Here is a 16,550-nt window from a genome sequence, read left to right as displayed (position 1 = left end):
AGAATCACGCCTGAAGCGTGATACTTGACAGGGCTGACACCGCATAAGCATTGAGCCACATCAGCATCGCTCCATGGACTCTCTCCTCTGTGCAAATTGCTGGAGCATGCTCGCTGCTATTAATCTGTAACATATTTAAACGCAATACAGGACAATTATGGGGAGCAAGCTTAGTGTTACATTTGCACCAATTACTATTACTATTGATTCCATCCCAACACCTTGCATTTACATATCAGTACTTTCCAGGTCCTGAAGACTTGATCCATTTTAATTGGGGAGGAGGGTATTTTTCCCATTTAAGTCCACTGAAGTGAATAGTTTGTTGAGGGAGCTAGCCAAATTAAACCAATTTTTGGCTTAAAAAATCAGGAGCCTCCGGCCTGATTCAGGCATGTGGGCGTGTATGAATATGTATAAGCAAAGGCCAGGAATGGAAAAGAGGTGCTGTGGTAACATGGGTCCATCTGGGCACCCTATAAAAATGCAAAAATAATTAATTGGCAGCGCAACTTCTAAAACTAATTGTCAAAGTTTGGTTTTCAGTGGATGAACGAACAATGGAGATGGGTGGAGCACTTTAACCCCTTCCATGCTGGTGACGGAACCGTTCCGTCATCAGTCACGGCTGAGCTGTGCTGATGACGGAACGGTTCCGTCACGACCGCGCCCTGTTCTGGAATGTCCAGCACAGGGCGCGGCTTCGGCGCCGCGGTCAAGGTGTTAAAGAACTGCTGAACCAGCTTAACCAGAAATACAGCCCGCTGACAAGGACTTGCCAATCGCCTGCAGCAGACCACCCAAGGAAGAACGGACTTAGTTACTTACCGTTTTTCTCCATTACTCCAAGTCATAGTCTTCCTTATCCCACTCCTGATTAGTGAGCTACTCCGTGGCTCCTGCACAGTGTTCACCCCTAAAGGTAAAAAAAACACACAAAAAACACATGCCCTATCCAACTATGCCACTGCAGGAAGTAACACTACTCACCTATAAAGGCAGAGCCATCTCAGTGCTCTTTCTGACAGTACTAAGCAATATTCCTCCCCGCAACTTATTTCCCCTCACATACATTGGGAGGGAAGGAGGGAATGTAGGACTGTGGTGAGGAAGACTATGACTCAGAGTAATGAAGATTACCCATAAGTAACTGAGTACTTACCTACCTCATCCATCGTCCTCGCCCCAGTCCTGACTAGTGAGCATATACCAAAGCTAAAATAAATAGATTGAAGCATATCAATGCTGCACCAAAGACTTAATTGACGCAAATTCAATTAAAAGAAAACGTGCAGAATGATTATCACTAGACTGCTAAAAGAACAGCAGTCCACAATGTTGCAGAATAAACACCCCCCATCCACATCTTGTAGTGTGAAACAAAGGTGTTATAGTCTGCCCAAGTGGCGGCTGCACAAATATCCTTTTGAGATACCCCCTTGAAAGCCACCCAGGTAGAAGAGACTGCCCTAGTGGAACATTCCTGAACTAAAGAAGGAAAAGACACATTGGACGCCTGATATGCCGAACAAATAAGCATCCTGATCCAACAGCTTAAAGTAGAAACCATAGGTTGTTGACCCTTCTTGCACATACCAATCTTCACAAACAAAGAGTCAACCTTCCTAAAAGAAGCTATTCTCTGGAAGTTAGTATTCAATGCCCTGGCAAGATCCAAGGTATATCAATACATCTCCTGAGATGTGGAAGGAGCAGGAAAAAATCAGGGAAAACCAAATCCTGAGACATGAAAAATCAAAGCCACCTTAGGTACAAACGCCAAGACTGGGCGAAGGACAACCTTATCAGGGAAAAAACATAAATAAGGCTCATCACATAAAAGTGGTGCTATCTCCCCCAATCTCCTGCCTGAGGTGATTGCCACACGGAAAAATATTGTCAATGCTAAGAACCTCAAAGAAACTAAAGGAAGGGGCTCAAAAGGGGAAGACTGCAAAAAGGACAGAACAAATGGATGGTCCCATGAAGGAGCATGGCCGCTGGTAGTCTTAACATAAAACATTTCATAAACCGGGAAGACAGATGATCAAACTGGGAAATGGTAGGACCCCTGATGGTGTGGACAACCTCTTGCTGACTTGTCAAATTGGAAAAAGCCAATCCTAATAAAAACCCACTTTTCAGGAAGTCTAGAATTTTACCCCACTCACATGAGGAAGGAATGGCACCTCTACTTTCACACCAATGAGAAATTATTCCAATGCCTCTCATAAAATCTAAGAATTACAGCCTTTCTGGACTTCTGGATTGAAAGGGTAATACCCAAAGGGCAACATAGAGCAACTAATCCTTGCCTTTCCATTTCCAGATCCCTAACGAGAGGCATCGGAGAATGTCCTCTGAAAGAGAGAGAAACCTCAGTGGTGTTGGAGCTAGTGAGAAAATCCACAGGGGCTGGACTACCAGATGGAGTAACCAAGAGTACCAGGGTTGACATTTCCAAGAAGGGGCTAGCAGTAGGACCTCTGAGTGACCTCTCTTGGTTTTGGGCAAGGCTCTGCGGATCAAGGGCAATGCATAAAGGAGACTCCGCGGCCACCTGAAGCTCATGGCATCCACTGCCCAGGCCTCCTGACAGGGAAGGAGAGAGCAGAAACTGGGAAGGAGAGCAAACCGAGGGGAGCAAACAGATCTAACCATGGATCTCCCAACCCTCCCTGATCCCCTGAAACACTGTTGGGCAGAAAGACAGGGACATCAAGGAGGGGAATGTGTGGCTCAATTGATCCGCACTCCCATTCTCCCTCCAAGATTTCTGTCTGAGGGGAGGTGCTGTTCTGCCCTCTGTCCAATCTCCTCTGCTAACCCCACAAACACTGGTGTTTGGGTAACCCCCCCAGATGGTTCACATATGCTCTCGTCACTTGGCTGTCTGTTATGATCTGTATTGGCTTGGTTCCCAGTAGTGGAGCAAAGAATAATAGAGCCTTGAGCACAGCTACTAGTTCTTTCCACTTTGAAGTGTGACACGAGTCCTCTCGAGATGAAATCACCTGGGCTGATGAGCCAACCCAGACTGCTGGCATCTGTAGTGACTGTGATTGGAAGGAGGGGCAACAGGACCCCCTTGCTGAGATTCGATGGATCGAGCCACCACTGGAGCTGTTTGACTACCCCTGGAGAGACCTGCAATAGAATATCAAAGTTCTGTGACATAGGGTCCCAGTGAGACACGAGGTGATAAACCAGGTGAGACAAGTGTTGACGAGACCAGGGGACCAGAAACAGGGAGGCAGCCATGTCCCCCTGAATCCTTAACCACTTCCTTGCTGTAGGATTCTCTGATTGCAAGAGAGACATCAGATTGGATATCAGCTTCTGTTTCCATTGCAAAGGACGAAACAGCTTTCCTAGCTCTGTGTTGAAAACAGCCCACATGAACTGAAGAGTCTGAGAGGGTACCAGCTGTGAATTTTTGTTCAATAAAAATCTGTGATTTTCCATGCATTTGCAGACTATGTTGAGTGGCTTGCAGACCCTTTAGAAAAGAAGATTCAGTAATTAGCCAGTCATCCAGATATGGGAAGGCTAATATACACAAGGAATGCAGGTTACCCACCGAGGGAGCCAGCAACTTCTTGAAAACCCTGGTAGCCAACTGAAGACAGCACAAAGGAGAGAGCACAGGAAGCCTCTCTGGCTCATTCCATCTGTATTGGCCAAAAAAGTCTCCTCATCCACTGATGACAGAGAATCAGAAAAGGAAAGGTTTTCACGTATGTGGGAGAGCACCTCCCTAAGCTCCTTGACTTGCACATATTTTCCTCTATGTTCTTCCCCCTGTGAACAATCAAATCAGTATCAACAGGAGAATGCCTGGAAATCTTGGGCAAAGAACTTTCATGGGCAGCCAAAGCAGACTGGAATGCCTTATTTATCATATCCTGCAGAATGTCTAAATTTTGGGGTCAATTACCTAAGAAGGGTATACCCAAAACAGTCTCTGGTACCTGGGTGTAGAGCAGTACGTAAGGACAGTGGTCCCAGAAAGTGACAGGACAATGTAAAGAATCAAAACAAATATTTAAAACACAGCATAAAACACAAGGTATTTGTTATACTCAGTGTTTAATTCACACTGGGCAACGATCTCTTAATGAGAATATTTTCGTATTATTGCACGTGACAATGTCCCTAGGCGGGACCATGGTGAGGGAGAGGAAAAGGGGGGAGGGTTGGATAATGGTGGTTTTGTGAGGATAATGAAGTGATTGAGGGATAGAGTGTCAATCAGAAACAGTACATTACTTAAAACACATGAGGCTCCTTCATCAAGCCTATAAATCTCAATTCAGCAGAAACAGTATACAGCCATGTTATCAACAGTAGCACAATATGAAATATCTGTTGTTAATCCTGGCTATGCAGTAAAGTGTTAACGTTTCGAACCCTATGAAACTGTAGGCAGTTGTATCACTTACGTCAGGGTCTTCATCAGGACAAAGGTGTGGGGGTGAGGGAGGGCGTGATCATAAAACCTCTGCACAATGGCTAAGGGTGTAGAAGGGCGCCTAGGCTCATTTGGCGAGAGAGTGACCGAAGCACTTCCTATAGTGATAGACTTTACTTATGTCATGCCGGGTAAGTTGGGTGTTTGCTGACACAGTGGAAAGGATCTTCGCTGTTGAACGCCGGCCTGATTCCTTCTGTTAATCTTTACGACTCTGCTCGCATTCAATGCCTCCGTTTGAGTAGAGCGAGCTGGGGGCGGCTCATAAGCTTTGGGAGCAAGACCCGGTCCTTCCCCCTCCTGACTGGAGGCAGAGGAATGCTTCCTTTTGGGAGCAGGTTTTCTCTCCATGGCGATTCAGCATAGAGGAGAAACATGCGCCTATTCATAAATATCACGGTTCCCGCAACCTAAATGTGGCTTAGCAACGACAACGCATTCTACACAACTATAAAGGAATCATCACCATTGACGGTCCCGGTAAGAATAGAGAAAATGGCGGTGTTTAGCACATGCCTCTTTCAAAACACGTATGTTGCCTCTCACTGCTCTGCAGAGAGGCAACCAGAGCAGTGGCGTAACAAACCTTGAGGGGCCCCCCTGCAGGGTACGTGAAGGGGCCCCCTCCGGACTCAATCTAGAGCTCCCCAGCAGAAGTGCGGTGCTGACAGGGCCCCCTGGAGGGCGAGGGCCCCCCGCACCATGGGGGCTGCAGGGGCCTGTGTTACGCCCCTGAACCAGAGGATGCAAACAACCTGGTCCTTCCCCAAGCAGCGGCCAGAGCAGGCCAACCCCAAGGAAAAGAACCCCTCGTAATCAATGGCTGCTTCTAATCACTCAGCGGGGAGAAAGCCAGTAACAAGAGTGCTCCAAAGGGGCTTCCATTAATAAATAACGATTGCTGAAGAATAAAAAATAAACTAGAAATACTATACCTAAAGTAAAGCGAAGACTCATAGGGATGATACTATAGGGCACACAAAAAAAGCAGGAGGAAGAGTAGTAAGGTGGGTCCACCTTTATAGGACAATGTTGTCACTTCCTGTAGTCCTGTAGGGGCCATATAGGATAGGGCGTGTGTTTTTTACTTTTATAAACTTGATGTGCAAGAGCAGAGTGGCTCACTAGTCAGGACTGGGGCAAGAAAGATGGATGAGGTAGGTAATATGGCAAGTCATCAAACATCTGAGAAACTGGAAGGCAGTAGAACCTGTCAACATTCCTGCAGTCATTGAAGGCAGACATTGAAACATCAGTAGACATGCTCTTCTTCCCTGACTTGGTGGCATGATAATGGGGCTGAGTCTTTTCTGTCCAATATCTAGAATCCTCTCTGCGGGGGTTTGGGATCCTTTTGAACCTCTATAGCATTGAGTTCACTACCATACCTTTTGTGTATTTCACTGCGTGAGTGGAGGTTGTATGGTAGATATGTGTTTCTCCTCTTATTCTCTTTTTTTGTGTTAGAGGTTTGCCCACAGACTTTGGAACTGGACTGTAGACTGCTTTAACTGTGAGGTAAATGTTCAACTGGAGCTAATTGGTCCCTGTTACTGGCTCCCTGCCAGGGGAAACAGCCTTAATAACGAAGCCTTTACAACGACTGACCTGAACAACGAATTCCAAACAACGACCTTTCTATGAACCACGACATCATTAACTACGATTTACACGAACAATGACTTCCCTAAACCACAAATAAAACGATCTCCTAACTGGCCAATAGATGGCACTATTACAGTGACAAGTTATGTATAACAATGACAAGCCGTGGGTTGAGCCAGCAGGAAGCAGGAAGGAGATAGAGGGAACAGCGTGATCAGCAAGAGCAGCAGCTGCGGTGATAGTGGCCTTGCGTCAAGTAGGGAGAGTTGGACTGGTAAGAGCTAGGCTGTTTCCTGAATTTTGTGTTCAGTAAGGGTTGCCCAATTAAGATTGGCTTACACTGTACCTACCTCACAAAAATAAAAGGTTAAATGTGTTCTGCAGAATCTAAAAATGGTGGTGGCGGAGGATTTAAATGATAATAAAATTGCTGTTTTGGCTAACAGTGTCATTTACTAAATGGTTAAATACAAGTTCCTTGTGGCCTACTATCTATGTTCTGCCTCTTTAGAATGAATTTCTGGCCTCACAATCATGGTCTAAAAGGATGTCAATTAGAGGACCCAGATCAGCTAAATAGGACACGTTACACGTCAGTGTTTTTAATGACGAAAATGGCTCTGCACCACAGTAGAGCAGCACAACGTGTTTAATGATTAATACCACGACTGACATGGTGAACCTTCAAGGGTGACTTAGAGTTATGAGTAAACCCTTTATACTAGTACTCGATTGTCATAAGAGACCCTAGTCAGCCTATTTTATCATCTGGAGCTCGGACACTTCCCCCATTTCTCTGAGCCTGCCTGTAAGCCTCACCCCAGTAACTTTCATCTGTCCTCTGTAAACCCCCTGACCGTTATGCTGTGTCTCCACTTACCCTCCGCCCCTCTTCCTCTGTAGTTTCAAATATAGACTACCCCCATCGTGTTCAGGGCTCTGCTGGTTTCGTACAATTTAAGCTGCACGCTTACAAGCTTTCGCCTTCTATCACCACTTTGTATGTTATCTTCCCAGATGTGTGCTCAGTCAGGGGGCAGTTTGCTGAATAGACTTTATTCACACAATAAAAAAGTGCTTGTGTAACAGGGAAACAGCCTTAATATAAAATACATGTTTAAATTATTTACATGTTTTTATTCTGTGTTTCAAACGTGTTTTAAAGCAGAATGGTATATTCAGAAAATGAGCCAAATGAATATTTTTCTGTGTTTGGGAAGTCGTTGTTAAGAATGTAGTGGTTTGGAAATGCTTGTGGTTTAGCATTCGTGGTTTTGGAATTTGTTGTAAAAGTAGTAGTTATTCAATCATATATCCCCCTGCCAGAGGTGGTCACCACAAGAGTGAACTTATAGCTGTTACATGTTGTGGCTAACCCTAAACTGCGAGTCGTAATCGATTACAATGATTTATTGTGCTAATTGAAAATCTGTGATTTATTGTTTCTTTAAAAACTCATATCCCTGGAACCCTTTGGTGGAGTTTTGTTGTTGTGGTGTTTATCTAAAGATAAAAATACAATCTATTTTTCTAAAATGGTGTCAGATTTGTATTACGTTGTGTTTTCTTCTTATTACACTGTTTTGGTAGTTCTAAATGTTTTAAACTTGTTCCTTTGATAAAGCATGACTACTCTGAGCCACAGCCACCCAGGACTGAGCTATGGTTTTACAAATGAACCTGAGTGGATAAGATACAGAACTATGACTTTATTACACAGTGTGGTCACACAACCACACCAAATAATAAACCACTTTCCTCACAAAAAACACTAAGGAAAGGAGGTTTACACAACAAGGCTCCACCTTTATCAATCCTTCTAGAGGAACTGATTGCCACAAGAAAAGTCACCTTCCTCATTAGGCATTTCAACTTCACTTACTTGAAAGGCTCAAAAGGAAATCTCTGAAGAGATCTTAAAACCAAAGGCAAATTCAAAGAAGGCGTAGAAGAGCATAGCACTGGTCTGTAGATAGAAAACTTCCTAAAAAGTCTGAAACCAAGATCTGTGTCCCTACCTATACCACAGGGCTAAATAAAAACCTCTAGCTGGTGACCATTGAGCCCTAGGAGTAGGCACTGCCAAATTAATCTTGAAGCCATCATACAGAACACATAGAATAGCAGATATATCACAGTTAATGGCAGTCAGGGCTTCAGAGAACACCAGTGATGAAAGTGTCTCCAGCCTTTAGAATAGGATTTAGAGTCTCATTCTTTGAATAGCTTCCACTACATGGACTGGAAGGGCAATCTTTTCAACCTCCAAACTAATAGTGGTAGACTTTGAAGAGGAAAACATCCTGGTGCTTGAAGAATAACATGTGAGCAATCTTCCAAGGTGCAGACAGAGCCATGGATTTCAGGAGTGGAAACCATGTCTGGCAAGGCTAGAAGGGGCATAATGTCCTGTAAGGCCAAAAAGGAAGAACTACTATCACCTTTGCTGCTTGTTCCGGACTCCTCAGAAGCAGCAATGGGGTTAGAGGACTTGGAGGAAAGGGTTTAAGGAGCTGAAAAGGCCAAGGTGTACAAAGGACCTCTTCGAGCTCCTGGACTGGAAAACATTAACAACATCTATGAAGCTGGGTATACTCAGGAGAGGCAGATAGTTTTACAACATGTTCCCTGAAAGTCTGATATATTAATCTGAAGACCTTCAGAGAAAACACAGATCCTGAGAGCAGGAATTTGTTTAGATTGTCTGCTTCAATATTATCATTCCTCTTGATATAAACAGTCCTCAATGAGAGGAGATGCTGTTCCACTTGATACCCAATCTTCAAGACTACTATATTGAGGGCTGTTGTTCTTGTTCCACTCTGTCTGTTTAGTTAGGACATTGCCACCCGATTGTCATGTTGATATTACAGAAAGTGTTATAACTAAATCAAAGAGAAAGCAAAACTGGGTGTGGACTCCCAACAGTAAGGCCAAGTCACTGACCTAATAATGAACAAAACGGTTGCCAATACTGTTATCCTATATATCTGTTATTCAGTACAGCAAATTGGAATGGAACCTAACGTGGGTTTAAAGACTAATATTTCAGTCTGAATAAATCAATATTTATTTCAATCACTTGTAAAGCATTTGTCAATTACTTTTTACAACTTCTACAAATTTTACATCCCTACGATCAACAACATTATATACAATAAACAATCAATAAAACTGTACACATTCTGAGATATTCCAAAACAATCGATATTCTCAATCAAAACACACATTACACATTCAATCGGTCACTATCACACTCATAGAACAAAACGAATCTATTTACATTTACATTCACAAATCCATTTACAAGACACCATAAACGAAAACGTTTTGTGGAGTTTAAATTTTCAAACAGAAATGCAAATAATTTAAGATTATATGGCTTATAAACAAACGGTCTACGCGTTTCGAACTCCAAAGGAGTTAGGAGTTCCCATCAGGACCTCATAGCTCCTATTGAAGAGAAGCCTCAAAAATAAACCACGACGTGGGACAAAATGACCCAGGTCGTGCAGCGTATGGACAGAGAGCTTATTGTCACTTTCTTCAAATGCCTTAACCGAAGGATTGCAGTGTGTCCTGTCTGGAGACTTGGTTGTGGGTGATCGTGGCGCACTAGCGTTTACTCGGCCGAGTAAACGCTAGTGCATCCCGCGACTAAATAAGGACGCTGACGAGTACCCTCGAAAGGGCTCGCTGTGAGTGTGATTTCCGCAACCACTCAGAGGCACCACGATCACCCACAACCAAGTCTCCAGACAGGACACACTGCGAGTCTTCGGTTAAGGCATTTGAAGAAAGTGACAATAAGCTCTGTGTCCATACGCTGCACGACCTGGGCCATTTTGTCCCACGTCGTGGTTGATTTTTGAGGCTTCTCTTCAATAGGAGCTATGAGGTCCTGATGAGAACTCCTAACTCATTTGGAGTTCGAAACGAGTAGACCGTTTGTTTATACGCCATAATAATCTTAAATTATTTGCATTTCTGTTTGAAAATTTAAACTCCCCAAAAAGTTTTCGTTTATGGTGTCTTGTAAATGGATTTGTGAATGTAAATGTAAATAGATTAGTTTTGTTCTATGAGTGTGATAGTGACCAGTTGAATGTGGAATGTGTGTTTTGATTAAGAATATCGATTGTTATGGAATATCTCAGAATGTGTACAGTTTTATTGATTGTTTATTGTATATATTGTTGTTGATCGTAGGGATGTAAAATTTGTAGAAGTTGTAAAAAGTAATTGACAAATGCTTTACAAGTGATTGAAATAAATATTGATTTATTCAGACTGAATTATTAGTCTTTAAACCCACGTTAGGTTCCATTCCAATGTGCTGTGCTGAATAACAGATATATAGGATAACAGTATTAGCAACCGTTTTGTTCATTATTAATCACTAAATCAAGGCATAATACACAACAGACAGCTTTCTCCAATTTGAACAATTCTGCGTTCCCTTGTAAAACCATCTTCACAAGACTGACATATCCATCAAGGTTGCATCCAACCCCTTGCCCTGGTATCTGTTGTCATCACACTTGCTGGACCAGGATGAAAAGGGAACATTCTGTCTAGATACGCCATCAGTGCAGGAGCATTGATATTTGAGGTGTTACTAGAGTCTCCCTATTGAAGCTCATCGATAAAGGATTTCCATAGTCAGAAGTTGGATCAAAAGGAATGAGGTGAAGTCTTGCCCAGGGTTTTAGGAACATTCATCACCCCAATGGTCCCTGTACCCATGGGATGTTGGCTAGTAGGAGTCCTGCGGAGCAGAGGGGTCTGGATGGTTGGTAGAAAAATATACTACTGCTTAGGTAGGTAGGGCTTGAGTTGTGGAGTGCCTAGAATGTGTGGTGAAGAGTTTGAATTGAGTGTGTGTTTGTATTGGAAGCCAGTTTAGTTCTCTGGTCTAATGTATGTTCTGTGTGAGAGGTTGAGAATAATTCTGGCTGCCAAGTTCTGGTTGGTCTGTTGTCTTCTAGTGAGTTGTTTGGTGATCCTAGCATAGAGGGTGTTTCCATCGTCCAACTTGCTGGTGATTAAGGTGTGTGATTGTTTTTCTTTTGTTGCTTGGGAGCCATTTGAAGATCTTCCTCAGCATCTTCAGGGTAGGGAATCAGGATGCAGCGATGACATAGACTTGTGATGCCATGTCCAGTTTGCTGTCGATGATTATGCTGAGGTTCCTGGCATGTGTTCTGGGTGTGGGTCCAAGTTCAGCCGGCCTCCTGATGAGTTGTTCTTGCCAAACATCACTACTTCTGTCTTGTATGTGTTGAGCTTGAGACAGTTGGCTTTCATCCAGTTAGTAACTTTGGTCATGCAGGCAGTGAACTCGTTTCTTGTGTTGAGGGTCTTGTCCGAGAGGGAGAGTATGAGTTGGATGTTGCCTGCGTAGGAGAGGTTGCTGGTGTAGTGTGTGGGGATGACATTGGTCAGAGGGATCATGTGTATGCTGAAGAGGGTGGGGCTGAGCGATGAACCTTGAGATACTCCGCAGACAAGTTTGCGGGTTTTTGAGCAGTAAGGTACCAGGCTGACAGCTTGTGTTCTATCCATTAAGATAGAGCAGATCCAGCAGAGATCAGGTGCTTCAATGCCAATCTTGTGCAGGCGCTTGATGAAGATGGTATGAGAGACCTTGTCAAATGTTGCAGAGGCGTCCAGGAGAATGAGGGCTGCTGTGTCTCCTCTGTCAAGGATCATGTGGCTGTTGTCTGTGACGGTAATTAGTGGTTTCTGCACTGGGGTTGGGCCTGAATCCAGACTGTGTGGCATTGAGGAACTTGTGGTCGATAGAGGCATTGAGGATGGGTGTTAGTGCTTCACTGATTGGTAGGAGTCCTTTGGCAAAAGTATGGTGGGGCAAGGGTCACATGAAGCCCCAGAGTGGATGGTCTTTATGGTAGCAGCATTTTTGATAGTGGAGACGGCAGGCACACAAGGTCAGGGATACTTTATCTGCCATGATGGGAAGTTCAGTTGCAACAGTAACGGGTCCAGTTGAAGGTTGAAGTTGCTGTAAATGGAGGTGATTTTGTTACAGAAGAATTCCGAGAGCTTGTTGCAAAGGTGTTGTGAGGGGATGATGTTGCTGGAGGCAGCAGAAGGCATGGTTACATTTTGATGATGGCTAAGATTTCCTTGCATCTGGTAGTGCTGTCAGCAATGAGATCTGCAGTGCTATGTGCTTGGTGTTACTTATCCGTTGGTGGTAGCATCTTAGGGCTGATTATCTGCGGTGCCTTGACTTGTTCTCCATTTGCGCTACAGTTGCTTGCAGTGGCGTTTTGTCAGCCTTAGTTCCTTTGTGTGTAAGCTGGCTTGTGGTCAGGCCCTTGCGTTTGGGTTGTTTTTGAGAGGAGCCAAGGTGTCGGCGCATGCAGTGATCCAACTGTTGAGATTTTTTATGGCTTTCAGCAAGTCGCTGGTCTGCCCCGGCCGATGCTTCAAGAGAGCTGAAGCTCACTCCTCTTCTGAAATGCTTTTCCAGCTCCACTGGGTGGATCCTGTGATGGTAGGTCTGTGATGGTGAAGGATAGGTATACTGACAATGATGAGGGCGTAGTCTGCCCACGTCATCGTTGCTGGTATTTCGACTGTGATGTTACTGATTGAGGAGAAAACCATCTCCAATAGGTGTCAGGCAGTAAGGATGGGTTCTGTAAAGTGCTGAGTGAGGCCAGATTTTGTAAGGTTTTCTAGAAGGGCTGTAAAATTTCAGTCGGTGCAGTCTTCTAGGTGAGATTTAATGTCTGAGGAGGTGTAAGGTGCCGGCTTTGACGATGAGTGGTGCAAAAAAGTTTGTGATTTCGCTGGTGAAATTGGTGCTGGCACCATGTGGTCTGTATATGAGAGTTCTGCCCAGGTAGAAGTTGGCTGTGACATGCATCTTGAACGTAAGGTGTTCAATATAGCTGGTGGAGGTGTCCATGTAGGTGGAGCTGCTGATTGTTTGAATATAATGGTCTTTCCTAATAATATTGTAGCCAGCAGGGATGACGTAGCGATGTTCAGGGAAGAATTTAGGTTTGGCAGTGGTTCTGTGAGTAAGAGCAGCTCCGAAGTGTGGTTTTGCAGTAGATCCCATATCTCTGTGATGTGTTTGGTGAGCAAACAGGTATTGAGGAGCATGCATGCGAGTGTGAGGTGTTGTTTGGGTATTTGGTCTGTGTGGGTGTGAGCGGCTGGGTGCTTTGGTGTGTGAGTGATGGGTGTACGGTGTGGCAGAGTGCATGAGAACTTGCAGGAGGCACATGTGAATGCTCCTGTGTTCAGTGGTTCGCAGTGCAGATAGCGGCAGCTGGTGTTAAGAGCATGGAGGAGTGCAGCTGGGTATCAGTTGATAGGGGGAGAACCGTGGTTCATGATACTGGGAGCGGTCCAGGTGCAGATGGGGGCAGTCCAGGTGCGGATAGGCATAAACGAGCTTGCCTTTGGCGCACCATTGGCACACCCAATGCGTGCAACCACTGCACGTCCACACTGCAACTGCCATTAAGTAGGTTCTGGGAGGAGGGCAGGGTATGGTGGAAGACCAGTGATGTTGCTTTGGGTGCAGCTGGCTGATGGTGAATAAAGTCTTCTTGCTTGGCTTCTTTTAAAGAAAGTTTTAACTGGAAAACAGTGATGTCACTTCCTCTGCAGATGGATAATGGAAAGTCCAGTGATGCCACTTCCTGTGGGATGGATGATGGGAAACAAAGTTCTCTTGCTTGGCTTCTTCTTTTAAAGAGAGTTTTGATGTGAAACCACTGATGTCAATTCCTGTGCAGATGGATGATGGAAAATCCAGTGATGCGACTTTCTGTGCAGCTGGATGATGCCGTCTAGCTCGGCTTCTTTTGAAGAGAGTTTCGGCGGGAAACCAGTTTTTTCACTTTTTGTGCAGATGAATGCAGGGAAGTTCAGTGATGTTGATTCCTGTGCAGATGGATGATGAAAAAGTCCAGGGATGCGACTTTCTGTCCAGCTGGATGCTGCCATCTAGCTCAGCTTCTTTTAAAGAGAGTTTCGGCAGGAAACCAGTCAGATCACTTCTTGTGCAGATGAATGCAGGGAAGTCCAGTGATGTCAATTCCTGTGCAGATGGATGATGGGAAGTCCAGTGAAGCGACTTTCTGTGCAGCTGGATGATGCGGTCTAGCTTGGCTTCTTTTAAAGAGGGTTTCGGCGGGGAAACCTGTCATATTACTTCTTGTGCAGATGAATGTTGGGAAGTCCAGTGATGTCACTTCCTGTGCAAATGGCTGATGGGAAGTTCGGTGATGTCACTTCCTGTGCTTATGAAATTAAGTCCCTTTGCTTGGCATCTCCTTTTAAAAACTGTTTTGGCGGAAAACCAGTGATGTCACTTCCTATGCAGACAGATGATAGGAAATGTTGTGATGTCACTTCCTGTGCAAATGGATGATGGAAAATGAAGCCCTCTTGCTTGGCTTCTTTTAAAGAGAGTTTTGCCAGGAAACCAGTGATGTCACTGCGTGTGCATAGAGATGATGGGGAGTCCAGTGATTTCACTTCCTGTGCAAAAGGATGATGAGAAATTATGTCCTCTTGCTTGGCTTTTTCTTTTAATAAATACTTTTGGCAGAAAACTAGTGATATCACTTTCTGTGCAGATGGATGATGAGAAGTCCAGTGATGTAATTTCCTGTACAAATATATGTGTTACACCTTGCTCTTCTTGTGCATTGCATATCCCATGGGTAGCTGGGGTCTGAGGGATTGCATCCTGATTACTTGTCCTCGTGGTTATTGTTTACAATTTCCATTATGAACTCCTAGCCTGAACCCTCATCTCCTGTTTTGGCCATCAAAAGTAATATTTATTATTTGGTATGCTAAGATTCAGTTTTGTGTTTCTGTCCTCGATCCCTTGCACTCTGCCGACCTCCCATGATGTTTTGTGGATTACGCAGACCTTTATGGAGGGGCATCTTGGGGTGGTTCGGCTCTTTAGCCGTGCCTATGCTCTCAGCCATGCTTGGCTTTGAGTCTACAATGCAGCAACTCCCTTTGCCTCCTTGTTCCCGCAAAGAATGGCTCCTCCTGGCTCCTGCTACAACTCACCTGTACCTGAATCACTGTCCTGGCTCCTGCTGCATCTCTCCTGTATTGGAGTCATGGTACCGCGAAAAGGACTCCGTCTGGTTCCTGCTACAACTGACCTCTATCGGAGTCATGGTCCAGAGAAAACAACTCCTTCTGGCTCCTGCTGCAACTCACCTGTATTGGAGTCATGGTCCCACAAATACAGCCCCTCCTGGCTCCTGTTGCACTTCCCCAGTGTCGGAGCCACATTCCTGTGGAGACGGCTCCTCTTGGCTCCTGCTCCAACTCACCTGTACCAAAGGTGCGGTCCACAGATACAGCCCCTGTTCATCTCATCTTTGCCTTGGCCTTTGGCTCCTTCCCCTTTGAATGCAATCCTGTGGAAATTAGATATAAAGTTACAAAAGGTCAGTGCACTGAACCTTCAACCACGACAGCAAAAAAAATCAACAAACACTTTAGAGACTTGAGTATCATAGAACATTGCTGGATTCTCCCTGGAACTAAAACCCTGGATAAAATAAACTGGTGAATGATGTTAACTCATCTCTCTATAGTACTTACATTAGTTTCTATAGGGTATGTGCTGTTATTAAAATGTTGAATACAGAACTGTAGTAAGATAACTGTATTTATCCCAACTGCTGAATACTAATGGTGCCTTTATGTATCTTTAGAAACCCTGAATTTGGGTGGTGAAGTGAGCTAAAGAACGATGATGGATACAACCCAGATCTGTGACTGGGGGTGAGTGTTTGAAATGTTTCAGTGCTCTGTCTGTCATCTCCTTGTGTTTTCTTTAGAAACCCCATCCGGAAAGGATTGAAATTCCTGGAAAACGAAACTGCTGCCTAGCTGTGAAGAAGGCTGAGGATCCTTTCGAGTCCTTTTTGTTTCCCACCATGTCCTTACCTCCTTTTTCCTCAGGAAAAATCACCAGCATTCGTAGTAGTCGTATGTTGGGGGTGGTTCCAGTAGGTATTGGTCGGATCATCTTCGCTCCTGCAGATCCAGAATTTCGGGTTAGTGGAATCTGGACAGGAAGCCATGCCTACAAATTAATTTCTGCCTGAGCGAAAGTAAAGCAAGGAAACCCTTTCACTCCTCTAGATTCAGTTCACCCCACTACCTTATTAGAATTCACCCCGATAGTTGAGGAGTTAGACAGGGTTTTGAATAACCTGCAGTCTGGGGTTCTAGCTTTTAAGAGAGAGTACCTGGAACATTACTTAAAACTCACACATCATGCATACAGACATAGCATTTTCAGTGCCCGTTCCAAACTCAAACACATCCCCTTCCAGGTCTGTTGGAGTTCAGCCTAAGAATGTGATGATAATGGCACAGAGTCCGGTTCCAATAGCAGTACCAGAAAGGTTTAATGGCGACAGCTCTAACTATTGTGTGTTTTTGA

The sequence above is a fragment of the Lissotriton helveticus genome, chromosome 5_1 (assembly GCF_964261635.1).
Source record: "Lissotriton helveticus chromosome 5_1, aLisHel1.1, whole genome shotgun sequence".
NCBI lineage: Eukaryota > Metazoa > Chordata > Amphibia > Caudata > Salamandridae > Lissotriton > Lissotriton helveticus.
Note: the sequence above shows the minus strand (reverse complement) of the source record.